Source organism: Gymnoscopelus microlampas (assembly GCF_963454915.1).
Source record: "Gymnoscopelus microlampas genome assembly, chromosome: 8".
Taxonomy (NCBI): domain Eukaryota; kingdom Metazoa; phylum Chordata; class Actinopteri; order Myctophiformes; family Myctophidae; genus Gymnoscopelus; species Gymnoscopelus microlampas.
In genome coordinates, this window is record NC_139945.1 from 54,598,038 (window position 1) to 54,612,835 (window position 14,798).

The following is a 14,798-nucleotide window of genomic DNA, read 5'->3' on the forward strand; positions in this document are numbered from 1 at the left end:
TATAAAACTATACATCGATGATTCCAGAGGTACCATAGGCTGTTTTTGGATGGCAATATCTGCTGGTTAGTTGGTCCGTCGGATCCACCACTTTGGTCCCAAACAACACATCTCGAAAACTATCTGGTTTGTTATGGAATTTGCTGTGCGATTTCATGCTCCCCAGAGGATGAACCTTAGTTATTTTGGTGAACCCATGGCCTTTCCTCTAGCGCCACCCAAAACCTCCAACTGCAGATATCTCAAAATTAAATGGGAAGATTATGTACGGCATCCTGAGCTTGCAGAACCATGTAAAGTCAGAAATGTAAACAGCCCGAGGTACAGTCAGACATTTGAGCTAAAAGGATGACACAAAAAAGTCCTGGGGACTTGTTCCCATTGTGGTCCTGTGAACGAAACAAACAAAGAGACTCAGTCAGATGAAGTACAGGTTAGCAAAAGCATCCTGCAAAAAGAAGGTGACGATTTCAAAGCCTTCATTCATGGTGCCCTTGAGCAAGATGCTGAACCACAACCTGCCTCACACACTATACTGTATACATCTCTGCACGAAGAGAGTTGGCTAAATGATTAAAATGTATATGGTGAGAAACAGACAGATATAACGGGGCAGCGTGAGGCGTTGAGGGAGAGCTGGGGTGAAGGAGGTGTAGTGAACAGCCGGGCAGTCAAGAGAGTCGTGGAAATGAGACAGGACATCTTAATTTAGTTTTAACATCTGCCGAGCCCAGGCAGACAGCAGCTCTCCACAAAGCAGATGGATTTAGACCCAGACGCCCTGGTGTATCTGCAACCTCAGGTGAGATTTACAGCTGGATATTGGATCGTGCTATAGTACATTTGGTTTTAGGGCATCAAGTCGTTCCCTGTAGACCCAGAATTATTTTGTTATAATGTATCAGCCCCCCTCGTCTCCCATGGTGTCGATGCTTGACGGCCCCACAAACACACGTTCATTTGGGCAGATTTCCTCAAAAATAAAGTGACTTTCCTGAAAGAAAGAAAAAAAACAATCCAATTGGCTATAACCAATAAGGCTAAGCAGCTAAATGCGAATAACACCAACCCACACACTCGACGGCACCAGGCTAGATGTCGTTAAACACATTACCTGCCAACCACGAGTATAACCGTTGTTGAAAAATACACCCGTTTACTGCCAACAACGAGTATAACTGTTTTTCAATTTTTTTTTATTTTTTTTTGGGTATTTTTTTTTTAATTCATCCACACAGAACCAGAGATTTCGCGATCCAAAGATTTCTAGCTCCATTCACTCCTTGGTTAACTTATTACTTTAAAATCCTGTATCTCGGCTCCTGTGTACTTTTTTTTCTACCATGTTATTTTGGGTGAAACATGCTATTTTCAATTGGCTGCAATTATGGAACGGATTACCGCAATCGGATTATTTTTTTCCACGATTCTACGAGACTCCTGTGTGTGTGTAATGAGGGGATCACCGTGAGGACGGTGATCACGGAAAATATTTTGTGAGTACTTAAAAAATGTTTTCTTAACATTGCAACTAATGCTGGCAGTGGGGGAAGTAAAAAAAAAAAAAACCTCTGGCAGGGAATATCTTGGAACATGGAGCTCACCAAAGGAAAACAAACGGCCACTCTGTGTTGCGCGGACGAGTCCGTACTGCTCTACGGCGCGGAAACCTATAGATTCTCACAACCCAACGGGAGAAAACTTACTTGATGGGACATACACATGCATGTTGCGTTGCGGATGGCCCTGGACTTGTAATGGGAAGAGCACCTGTGAAATGTCAACCTCTATGTGGGACTTCACAAAGTGACAGAACATCTGATAGAGGAGGATGGGGCTAGCTGCTCATTGTGTATGGCATCCTGAGCTTGCAGGACCCCCTTCATTCTGTGGAAAACTAGAGAAGTGTGCTCCTCAGAGTGCAGATCTCCGCCAGGCCTGGTTGCCTACCCAGGGTTTTGCCAGTCGTGGGGAGCAGCCGTCAGGACACGAGGAAGCTGCGAGGGGAATGTTTGCATTTATGGTGGCCCCTTTGGGCAAAAAGTTAAAGTTCTTTTGGAGGCCCCTCAACAATAAATTCCAATTTCTCTCACATGTCAAAGTACAACAATGACCCGAAACCATGGCTGTAGCCATCTATGAGATCACTGACGTCCGCACCTCGGTAATTATTTAATATAAAATAATCATCACCTGGCCAAATAGTCATAGACTCAGTTTGGTCTGTCTCAGCAATTCAGTACAGTTCACAGGCTTTTGCATTATCTGTTTAGAAGCAGATCATTGAATTTCCTTTACAGCAGGGCTCCCCAACCTGTTGTCCATTCGCTTGTGATCTGCAATGACGGTCTGCACGAAAGATTAGTTTTATTTTATTTCATTTCAGATATAATATTCATAACCATTATATCGTCGATGTCGGGCGGGAACCAGCCAACTCCATTTTCAGCTTTTTTCCCTTCTTTCATAATTCATAAATCAACGCTATTGAACAGCCTTTACGTCTGTGTTAAAAAGCGCTTCAGACAAAACCTCCCAACTCCATTGGATCCTCAAACTGTCGGTCAAACCACACAACTCCACCCCTTCTCTCCATGCTGCCGTTCCACAGTGCAGTGTGCACACAGAGGACACGACAGACCCGCTGCGGAGCGGCAAATAAACAACTCTAATGAGGCAGGTTTTCCCCCCCGTAGTCTGCAGTAAAAAGAGAAACGAGAGAATTAGTTCATATAGCATTACTCTCGCTAGTTCTACTGAAACTGCAACTCTGTGAATCCCTCTGTGCAGAAGTTATTGTAATATTTAAAGTCCTGCTTATTATTGTAGGCCTACATAATAAATGTCATTAAAATGGCATTAATTCACACGTTGTGATGCATTGTGAGTTTGGAGAACCATTGTCAGCTTAGCCCCATTTGGAACCTCTCCCTCCGCAGCGATTGGAGCTGTTGTCAGCTGTTCTTATCAATGACGGACAAAACTCCTAACTCCACTTGAGCTGGATTTGGGTAAAGTGGTGATAATATAATTACACGTGTAGGTATCTGACAATATATAAAGTCACAATACCAACTTTGATGAGGCAGTATTGCTTTGTTTTAAAAATATAAGGTTTTCTTCATTTCCTGAAAAAAGGTTTTTGTTTTTTTCATTTCCTGAAAAATGAGCATTTTGGAGTTAACTGATTTCTCGCCCGACAGCAGAGATATATTTGTTGGACAGCTGGCCTAAAGCCCATCTCTCGCTGCTCACTGCGGCTTTGTTCTGGGTCTTATACTAGTAGTTACGTTAGTTAACTACCCATTGCCACGCACTGTGCACAACTCGAGTTGTCAACACCCAGTCTATTCGGTGTCAACAAGGTGTTTAACAAACTTGTTACAAAATACTACGACAGAATTTGTGCCGTTCAATAGGCATGTCGGAGATGCAATTATCCCAACCCAGAGAGATACCCTCTTTGCAGTCTGTGCATGTGTTGCTCATAGAATTACAAATTATGACTATTGCACAATGACCAAATAATAACGTCTGGAAAGTGAGATTCATAATAATTTCATATATTCACTCAGTGTCGTGTGCATTTGATGAATTAATGGTATTGGAGCTATACATATTCACTGTAATGCAGAATGGTCACGCCGACTCACGCATAATGACAGTTCGAAACATTCATAATGCAGTCTGGCTGCGGTGTGAAACATAAATGTGAGCTCCAGAGAATTGGCTGAGCATTCAAAAAAGTACAAAGCACTGTGCCGTACATTTCAATAGGCTCTATGCACAGCAGCCATATTGGGAATGAATTGGGCCCCTTCCTTACTTCCTTCACAGGTGTCACCAATAATACTAATTAATGCGCTGTTCCATTTAGTGTGGTATAGTGGTTGTCTTATTTTCAAGGACGCCCATAACTCTGAGAGTGTACACTCTCAGAGTTACACACCCACCATAAGGGGCCATTTGGGAACCAAAATGGAGTGTTTCTAGTGAGCCAACATGCACAATATCAGCACCCTGACCATAATGGAACAGAGCCTTCATTAGTATCATTGGTAACACCTGTGAAGGAAGTAAGAAGCGGCCCAATTTATTTCCAATATGGCTGCTGTGCATAGAGCCTATTGTGGTCAGGTTAGGTAACTACAATACAGCTACCAGAATTGAGGCCAACACCCATGGAGTTCGGAGTCAGCGTTGGAGAGGGTCTCACATTACACCAGTGCTCAAACTGACTCCACACTTTGCCCACATATTGCTAGGTGCTCTAGAGCTGCTTTCCGCACTGTTATTGTATTTACACGATGTACAGTTAATATGAATCTCCATATTAACTTCCAGCGCCCTAGGAAGTGGTCTGGCGCAATATGCGTAACACTTTTGCAGCTACACGGCGCATGATGCGAGTGTGAGTGTGTGCACAGAGACAGACAGACACTAGTGTTCGCTCAGATTCTGAGCGTAAGTTACATCCCGCGCACAAATACCGGGGCTCTGGCCCAGAAGTTCCTCGCCCCTCCCGTTTGTATGCGAGAGCTGGCGAAAACTTCTGGGAACTCAGATTAGACAGACACACACAGAGAGAGAGAGAGAGAGAGAGAGAGAGAGAGAGAGAGAGAGAGAGAGAGAGAGAGAGAGAGAGAGAGAGAGAGAGAGAGAGAGACACACACACACACACACACACACACACACACACACACACACACACACACACACACACACACACACACACACACACACACACACACACACACACACACAGTTCTTACAGCAGTAAGTCAATACAGTCTGTTTTCCAAACGGACTGTATAAAGGCATACGATCTGCGAGAGATTGTATAAATCACGACAGACAGACAGACACACATGGAGTCGTTCCCTGAATAATTCGACATCGGTCTATGAAAAACTGACGCTTATTTGCGCGCAACAACAATGTTAAAACGTCACTTGACGAGTCGACGTACTGTTTAAATGCGGACCACGGGTGAAACAGCGCGCCTGCGCTGTTTCAGTTGTTGCAGTATATATGTATATGTATATATGTGTAGGCCTATATATAATACACTTTCGCTACTCACCAAAACAAAGATGGTTTTATGGAGTTGAAAGCCAACTGTACTAAGTGGGAACACTCTGTGCCCCCCACCTCGAGACGTCTAAAATACACTTTTTGGCCAAAATGTAAAATGACCACCGGACGGAGACACTAGGGGAGACCGGGAACAAAAGTAACAGGGGGCAAAAGTAAGACACTCACTTAAATCACACTTCAATTAAAAATAGACATACATTTGAAAAACTAATTGAAAAATTAAATAATTTGAATAAAAATACAAATTAATTGTAATTATGTATATAAAAAATGTGTAAGCAAAAATATTAAATTATAAAAAATACGTATTACTTAGTGATGTCCTTTTATTTGAGATAAAGTGTGTTAAAGTGTGTTAATATGACTTATTTGTACAGTGTTACAATTGCCCCCAACCACTGTTACAACTGCCCCCGTCACGGGGGCAGTTGTAACACTGTGACTCATTGCATTCAAATTAATATTTTAGTCTTGTCCTTATTAGTGATAGCTTAAAAAATGTATTATCAATTAGGGCACATATATATGTTTCTTATAGCAAAAGATGACTAGGATATTTCAAGTAGTCTGTGAATTATGAAGGCAAATACAGAAAGTGTTACTTTTGTCCGCTGTCTCCCCCTACTTCTTTGTTTTTTTAATCTTCGGCAGCGCCATCATGGCGCCAACTCATTACTGCTACACAGGTCAGAGGACCGCATTACACCTTGAGATAATGGTCAACTGTGTGTTATTCGGCTCTGCAACGTTAGAGGCGCTGTTCCGTCAAAACATCTCTGAACCAGGAAGTGTCTCTCCGTCCGGTGGATTATTTTGAGTTTTTTTTTTTTACTGCAGATGAGAGGCTGCACAGCCTGTGGTGAGGGCGCATTAGCACGAAAGTCCCATAGCCTTAAGTCGAAATCCTTCAAGGCTGCGAATCAGAGCTATCATAGTGGAATGAAATGCATTTCATCATGGCTGACCCATTCACAAACAAAAGAACAAAGCAGATATGGCCAGTAGTACCAGTGCTTATGCATCTTTCTGGTGAATGGGGGAAGTGAATTACTAATGGTTACAGTAAGTTTAGCATGCAGCTATACTAAAAATGAAATATCTATGCATGTCCTGGTTAGTCAATAGAAAAGAAACCAAGGAAAAAGTGTGTGTGTGTGTGTGTGTGTGTGTGTGTGTGTGTGTGTGTGTGTGTGTGTGTGTGTGTGTGTGTGTGTGTGTGTGTGTGTGTGTGTGTGTGTGTGTGTGCGTGCGTGCGTGGATCCACTGTTCTGAGAGTCCAGAACATCCAGGCTGAAGTTATTTGTGTCCTGAAAGACGGTAAGAGAGCGAGAGAGAGAAATAAAACAACAAATGGAAGAAAAACAAGGGCTTGCTTCTGATTGAAACTGTTGAGGCGTGGCATTGAGATAGATCACAAACAGAGGTGTGTGTGTGTGTGCGCGTGCGCATACGCCAGCCTTGTCTTACCATTATAAAAGCTGAGAAGAAATAGAACTTCAATGATGAAGTCTGTGTGAAGTGTGTGTGTGTGTGTGTGTGTGTGTGTGTGTGTGTGTGTGTGTGTGTGTGTGTGTGTGTGTTGGTGTGTGTCGTCGATCAGAGGACGCCAGTGTTGTTTTTTGTAACATCTAACAACTGCTGTAACTACCAGCGTTAATGTAGTAGGTCAGATTTTAGATGCATTTTGCAACTTCTGTGGCTATATGTGCTCGATCACGATCATCAGGCTTGCATACAGGACGGCACTATACTCCCGATGTAGTCTACCTGACGGCCCCTCCCATGAACAGCTGCCGGAAGTGAGAGGCAGTGGACCCCGGCGCTCCTGCAGTGTGTCCGTCTGCCTGTCGGACCAGGCCCATGGGAGTGGCTGCGGAGGGTGCTCTGCAGTGGTGGAAAAAGCACTCAAATTCTTTACTTAAGTAAAAGTACCAATACTGCAATGCAGAAGTACTCCGTTACAAGTAAAAGTCCGGAATTCCAAATTGACTTGAGCAAAAGTACAAAAGTATTGGCATCAAAATGTACTTAAAGGGGCTACACCATGAATTAAAAAAATATATATTATATATAAATATTGCCCCCTAATACGTTTTAAACAGGTTGTAAGCCTAAAAAACGTCCAGATATTTTTTCTCACAATCTGACTGTCTGTCATTCCAAGCTTTTTCAGCTGCAATACCAAAACGTCCTATTGGGCAGGGGGGAGCTACTGAGCAATTCTGTCTGGCCATCGTCAATGCAAAATCAGTGCAAGTGACATCACTTGCACAGCCATTCTGAAATGGCCTGTTCAGACACGCCCATTCAGGAAATCCATGAAATGAGCATGAATGACTGAATGTTAGAAAAAAATATTTTTTTGGGTACAAGAGACACTGGGGAGCCCAAAAAATACTAAAAACCTAAAAAAAAATGAAATTCATGGTGTAGCCCCTTTAAAGTACCCAAAGTAAAAGTACTAAGATATTTGAAAATAGCCGATCTACAAGCTCTGCTATTTTCAAATAGCCTAGGTATAAAATAGGGCTAAAGTGGTTAATGTATGTTTTATGATATAATCATTTATATCTGAAAAGTAACTAGTAACTGATAGAGTTTTGTCATAAAACACTTCACCTCAGGGCTTCAGCACACATTGGAATAAGATAGACACAGACACAGTTGGAGATCTCCGTCATATTTTACTTGGTCCAAGGAGCCAATGTCCAGCTTTACCTGAATCATTTTCTGGAGTACAACTCACTTTACATTGTCATTTATACAAGGAAACAGGACAGACAGAGAAGCTAGCAGGGAGGCGTGACCAAAAGTACTTAAAAGTATCAGATTACTCTAGTAATCTATACTGAATGTAATTTATAACAGCGTACAGGCAGAGCAAACTGAGAGAGAGAGAACTCCAAGGCAGGGAGTGAACTGATAACAGAGGAATGCAAACATCTGTGGCTTTCATGGAACTGGTACAATAACAAAACCATCCAATATGAAGTGTTTGGCCTCTGCATACACAGGGAGATTGAATATACTTTATATTCAATTGAATGATTAATTAGTTGAACACATATTAACAAAATGAATACACATTAACCCAATTACTTTATGTCAGCATACTAAACATAAAAATCGGTTCCTACATTTCCCTCCTTTTATTCATTTTTTAATCTTCACATTCTTCTTGCTTTCACCTTTTTCAGTGGCCTTGGGACTTAAGCTATCCATCTATCTCAGCTCTAGTCATGGCATAAGACAAAGTTTGTCATTGTTGATCACATGATGAGAATTATAGAATGTCACTTGATATGGTCATTAATGATAGACACGATTGTGGATAATGTCGAAAAAACCTAATGGTAGGAAAAAGATCATTATCACCCTTCATTACCATGTAATGTCTTGCTATTCGTATGAGCGGCAGCCTCAGCCCTCAACCGGGTATATCACTTGACCAATCAATTGACAGTCCTTACTCAAAACATTAACAGAGCGCATAGAAGCATTGTCCCACTTGTACCCAGCTGTCTGTTCCACCTACCCCTCCCTTGACCTGTGACTCTCTGGAGGGCACTAAGGTGTTAACATCACATCACTGGCATTTTTAGAACTAATGTCATCTGACATGGAAAACACGGTGTTTGATGGCTTCATTAGTATGTGGCTTCTGAGATGATGACCGTTTGGTCGGTTATCCCGCCCCTCCCTTCGGAGGTTGTCTTAAATGCGCCCTCATTCCTCAACACACTCCTCATAACACATTTACACCAGTTGGCATTTTCCATCTTGCTCCATGATATTACATTTCTCACACTTCATACTTAGTCCGCTTCAGAGTGACATAAAAGCTCTTATTTATGTGCTTAAAACTGATCATACGTTTTGCACGGCAAATAGCTTGACCCAAGGCTCACTCACTGTTTGGATTCGCGCTTACTTACTATCAGTTAACTGGAACAGGAAATGCATGATGTAGACATATATCGCTGCAACATAACAATAATTATCTTAGCTTTAGCCTTCCCCTGCTTACTTTAATAATAGAGACAAAAGATACATAGAAAAATATACAATAACATAGATAGGAAAATATAAAAATAAAAACAAGTGTGGTGCATCGTCCTTCTAAGTGTAATCAGGTGAGGGAGGGGGTACTATTCTAAGTGGATTCTTCACCGGTTAGGGCCTAATATCACTCTATATGTGAGACTCCACCCCACAAGCCGGCCTTCTTCACCTTCTTACGTAATGTTCGATGATGTTTGCACCAACTTGCGAATGTTTTTGTGTGGATTGGACAAACCACACGTCTCACATCAGGTGACATGTTGACCAGGGACTGCATCTCACAGCAGTTGGCATGTTGACGTGACCCGGGCATGGACCCTCCTAGCACGGAGAGTTCAGTTCACACTTGATGACCTGGTCAGCATCACCATAAGCAGTCCCATCGTTCCTGTGGAAGAGATAAAATCTTGGCAGCTTACTAGTTCTTTTGACCTTTGTAACGTCTTCAAATTCATTTTTACAGTGTATGGCTTTTACCAGAATTTAAAAAAAATGTAAGTTTGAATATGTTGTGAATATGTGTCTTTAATTACTATTAATACTACTATTAATACTTCTTAACTCAGTGTCACTCCCTCCTGTTTGAACCATGGCCATAACTTATGGTCATGATTCAATATACAATTAATTACTTAAAACGCTTAAGTCTTTCGGACCTCCCCACTCCTGTGCCTCCTGCACCGGGACGCAGTCCTAGGCTAGACCCCTTTCCACTTGAGGTCTACACCCAGGTCACCCTGGATAGAGAATTCAAGTCTCCTGCTTCCCGGCGTCTTCTTTTCAAAGCCCACCGATCACAGGAGCATCACTCGCTTAGTAACTGTTGCACAAGGGGCGGTCGCTTTGAGCTTGTGATGGCCTGACTGTACATTGAGCCGAGCACGACGGCCAAGCATACCTTCCAAAGGCATCGCATGGTCTTAATGTCACCTGTGACCCGACCGGCCGGTGACCCAGTCGATAGCGACCCCTTACCTGTCGGCGTGGTTGGCGCCCCAGGCAGGAAACCGACGGTCTTGTCCTGGCCCCGCTTGGCTACGGGAACCAGAATATTAACCGTTTTCACCAGCCTTGCCTTTTCACAGAGGTTGTCCCGCAAGACTGCACCCTCTGCTAGGTGTGGACTGTCGTCCACCTACCACGCAGTGCCTGACACATCACAACATTTACAAAAACCCACAGGTGACACTTCAACGCTGTGACTTTCAAAATGTTGCCATGTGCGACACCCACGCAGACTAGACGGTTGTTTACACAGCTAGGATGTTAATTCATCCTTGACAGAACACGGGGGCCATTCAGTCTCTCCCCAGCACTATATAAGGTCTTTAACGTGCTCTGGGAGCCTTGCGACCCCGCTGCCGCCTGTTAGCGGCAAGGGATCGGGGAGCCTAACCCCCTAACCTCACCGCTACTTATAATGATTCACAACTTTACTTAGAACACTGCAAATATACTTCAAATATAGGAATTTGACACACTAGTATCAAGACACAACAAATGAAAGATAAGTTCCATGAGAACTGAACTCGCTTCCTTTGCTTTTTTTTATATAAGCGTTCCCATGGGCTTGGGACGAGGTAGTCACTGCTCTACCCATAACATCTTGCAGGCTGAGATTAGAATGTCTTCACATGATATACTCCACAATTTGAGTAGAACTACTCTTCATTCAAAGTGAAAAAATGCTTTTAGAAACACATGCTAGTTTCTTACATGTGGAGAGGGAAAGGGCCAAAACTATGAATACTACTGATTCTCAAACATGTACGAAGTGTCAGTTTTGACATAGGGTAACTTTACATAAGTCTTCTAATACTTATGATACTTTTCATTATTGAGTGTTTCTTAAAATCAACAACTGCTCTACAGCTTGTAGATCTGCCATCTTTTGGAAAAAGATTTCCATTGCTAGTTAAGACACAAATGTCACTTACAAAAGTAGAGCTATCTTCGCTTAAGTCTTTTAACTATTTTTAAATCAAAACAAAAATATTGAATATAGTTTTAATACAAAAAAAAAATGCTCCCTATCTCCCCAAAGTCTGTGAGCCACTTTTCATTATAATGGAGCTTTAGATGGCCCTGCAGTGCCATCGTTCACACCATGATCCTGAAAGCCACACACAAACCCTGGGCTAACTTGCTGGACAAAAATGACCCTTGACCTGTGAGTGCACATTCCTAGCTTGGGGTACTTGCACCTAATACATCGTTCTGCTGGGACTGCTGGGTGTGTGACAACTACTACAATGCTCAATACTTAAGCGCTTTGCTTAGATAATTTACTAAAAACTTCATATTTTACTGTAACAGAAATCATAAAACATCATGTCCAGGGGGGTGTACTTGTACATCAAAACTGGCTCACACTAAGGAAACAGGAGATAGGCTCCTCCCCTATGGGCCTCACACTGTTGCTGGGCAAGGCTTACTTAACAAGTTATTATGTAGACAATAAAATAATGTAGTGGAAATACTCCCCACACCGTCACTAGTTTTACTCTTCCTGTGCAAACACTTTGTCGGTCTTGTGTGTCACTAGTTGACTACTGGGAAAGTTTTGGGTATCTACAAGGGGCATTTAACTGTAGCTTTAGACAAAAGGCTTACTGTAAACAGGAAAGGAGCCAAGACATCGTAGCTAATTAATACCAAATGTGTGCCCTCACCATATAAATATACATATAGATAAGGGTTTCTGTACCAATAAAACCAAGGTCCTGCCATGTATCATCTTTCTCCATTCTGCTCTTAGGTTTACGTGTCTTTCTGTTATTATGTCTTTCCTCTTCCCATCCGTCAACCGTAGTGCTCGATTTACAATCTGCTATGAAATGGCCGCTATGGCCACACCGATAACATACTCGCTCTCGCGGGTGCCTAGCGGGGCCTCTCCTCCCTTTTGACTTAGCACCCCACTCTCTTTCGTTCTCTCTCACATCCATCTTGCACACCCGCGCGCACTCCCACACAGTCCCACACACAGCACGTTAGAGTACAGTATCTGAGTAAATGTACTCAGTTACTTTTCACACACCCTCAAGCAGTCGCCATCTCTCTCTCTGCTCGGCACACACATGCCGCTCTCCGCTTAAGTCTTTCGGACCTCCCCACTCCTGTGCCTCCTGCACCGGGACGCAGTCCTAGGCTAGACCCCTTTCCACTTGAGGTCTACACCCAGGTCACCCTGGATAGAGAATTCAAGTCTCCTGCTTCCCGGCGTCTTCTTTTCAAAGCCCACCGATCACAGGAGCATCACTCGCTTAGTAACTGTTGCACAAGCGGCGGTCGCTTTGAGCTTGTGATGGCCTGACTGTACATTGAGCCGAGCACGACGGCCAAGCATACCTTCCAAAGGCATCGCATGGTCTTAATGTCACCTGTGACCCGACCGGCCGGTGACCCAGTCGATAGCGACCCCTTACCTGTCGGCGTGGTTGGCGCCCCAGGCAGGAAACCGACGGTCTTGTCCTGGCCCCGCTTGGCTACGGGAACCAGAATATTAACCGTTTTCACCAGCCTTGCCTTTTCACAGAGGTCGCCCCAAAAGCGCACCCTCTGCTAGGTGTGGACTGTCATCCACGTACCACGCAGTGCCTGACACATCACAACATTTACAAAACCCACAGGTGACACTTCAACGCTGTGACTTTCAAAATGTTGCCATGTGCGACACCCCCGCAGACTAGACGGTTGTTTACACAGACAGGATGTTAATTCATCCTTGACAGAACACGGGGGCTTTTCAGTCTCTCCCCAGCACTATATGTGGTATTTAACGTGCTCTGGGAGCCTTGCGACCCCGCTGCCGCCTGTTGTGTGCAGGGATCGGGGAGCCTAACCCCCTAACCTACACACACACATTCACTTGTATTCCTATACTCGTGAGGACATACACAGACACTGAAAATCTCATTCATTCAAAGTCACAACACTTTGTCTGCTCATTCAAGCCTCAATGCATCACGTGTCCTGGTACACCACGACATGTAGAGTAATACAAACACACACAAAGTCTTACAAATGACACAGATCTTGACAGAATTACTGTATCCATGTACTTCAATTTCATGCACATACTCATGTCATTTACCAGGCACACACATTCGCTGGGATCCCATCCATCACACTGTATTTTCATTCATAGATTCACACAATAGTCACCAGTCTAAGGGGGGGTGAGACTCTACTCGTCTCTCAACCACCGTGACCCACTCACACTTATTTCGAGCGTTATTTACACTGCTGTATACTGTTTGAATCATACTTCACACATTCCTTAATAACACATCTTAATATCACACTATCACCACGTTCGGTAGTGAGGATCTTTTAGTAATATTAAGCACAAACATACAATATAAACACATTCAGTTTCACCACGTTCCAACGGATTTCTCATCGAACACCCAAGAGTACTCTCATCCAATCTAGACCGAACACCCCTTAGAATGAAATGGGGGTTATTCTAGATTTAGACTGAATACAGATACCTCGTGGGTTATTCTAGAAGATGATCCGGAAAAATGCTCACGGCTCACTCCTAGTGATGACCGCGGAGAGAAAATTGTTAGACCCGGATAATTCACTCAGATCGCGTTTTGGATACACATAGTGATGACGCGCGTCCGTCAATATCTGTGATTTCATACACACTACAGTATACAATTTGCAGGAAATAAATCACTCTATTGCTTCTAAAACATAGCAAAATATCCTAAGATTTCACTGCTTATTCAGTGCTTAGGCCTATGTCTATATTCACATAGATAGACAACTTTTGTGTCTCACTTACGTGCTATCTTATAGTTGTGTGATCAGCGTTCAAATGCCGTCGGCCGTTCCTTGAAGAGCAGATGATAAGACGAGATGACCACCGGCCTGGAGGCGAATTCAACGCTCCAGGATTTTTGCAGGATCCGGGTCCTGGCTGCAGACTTTTCCAGCGGCGTCTTCCTTCTTTACTCTTCTTGGAACAGCTCTGGCATCCGAGCTCGATAGGACCATTGATGATAGAGTTTTGTCATAAAACACTTCACCTCAGGGCTTCAGCACACATTGGAATAAGATAGACACAGACACAGTTGGAGATCTCCGTCATATTTTACTTGGTCCAAGGAGCCAATGTCCAGCTTTACCTGAATCATTTTCTGGAGTACAACTCACTTTACATTGTCATTTATACAAGGAAACAGGACAGACAGAGAAGCTAGCAGGGAGGCGTGACCAAAAGTACTTAAAAGTATCAGATTACTCTAGTAATCTATACTGAATGTAATTTATAACAGCGTACAGGCAGAGCAAACTGAGAGAGAGAGAACTCCAAGGCAGGGAGTGAACTGATAACAGAGGAATGCAAACATCTGTGGCTTTCATGGAACTGGTACAATAACAAAACCATCCAATATGAAGTGTTTGGCCTCTGCATACACAGGGAGATTGAATATACTTTATATTCAATTGAATGATTAATTAGTTGAACACATATTAACAAAATGAATACACATTAACCCAATTACTTTATGTCAGCATACTAAACATAAAAATCGGTTCCTACAGTAACTAAAGCCATCAAATAGTTGTAGTGGAGTAAAAGTGCAATATTTGCCTCCGAGTAGTGGAGTAGAAGTAAAAGT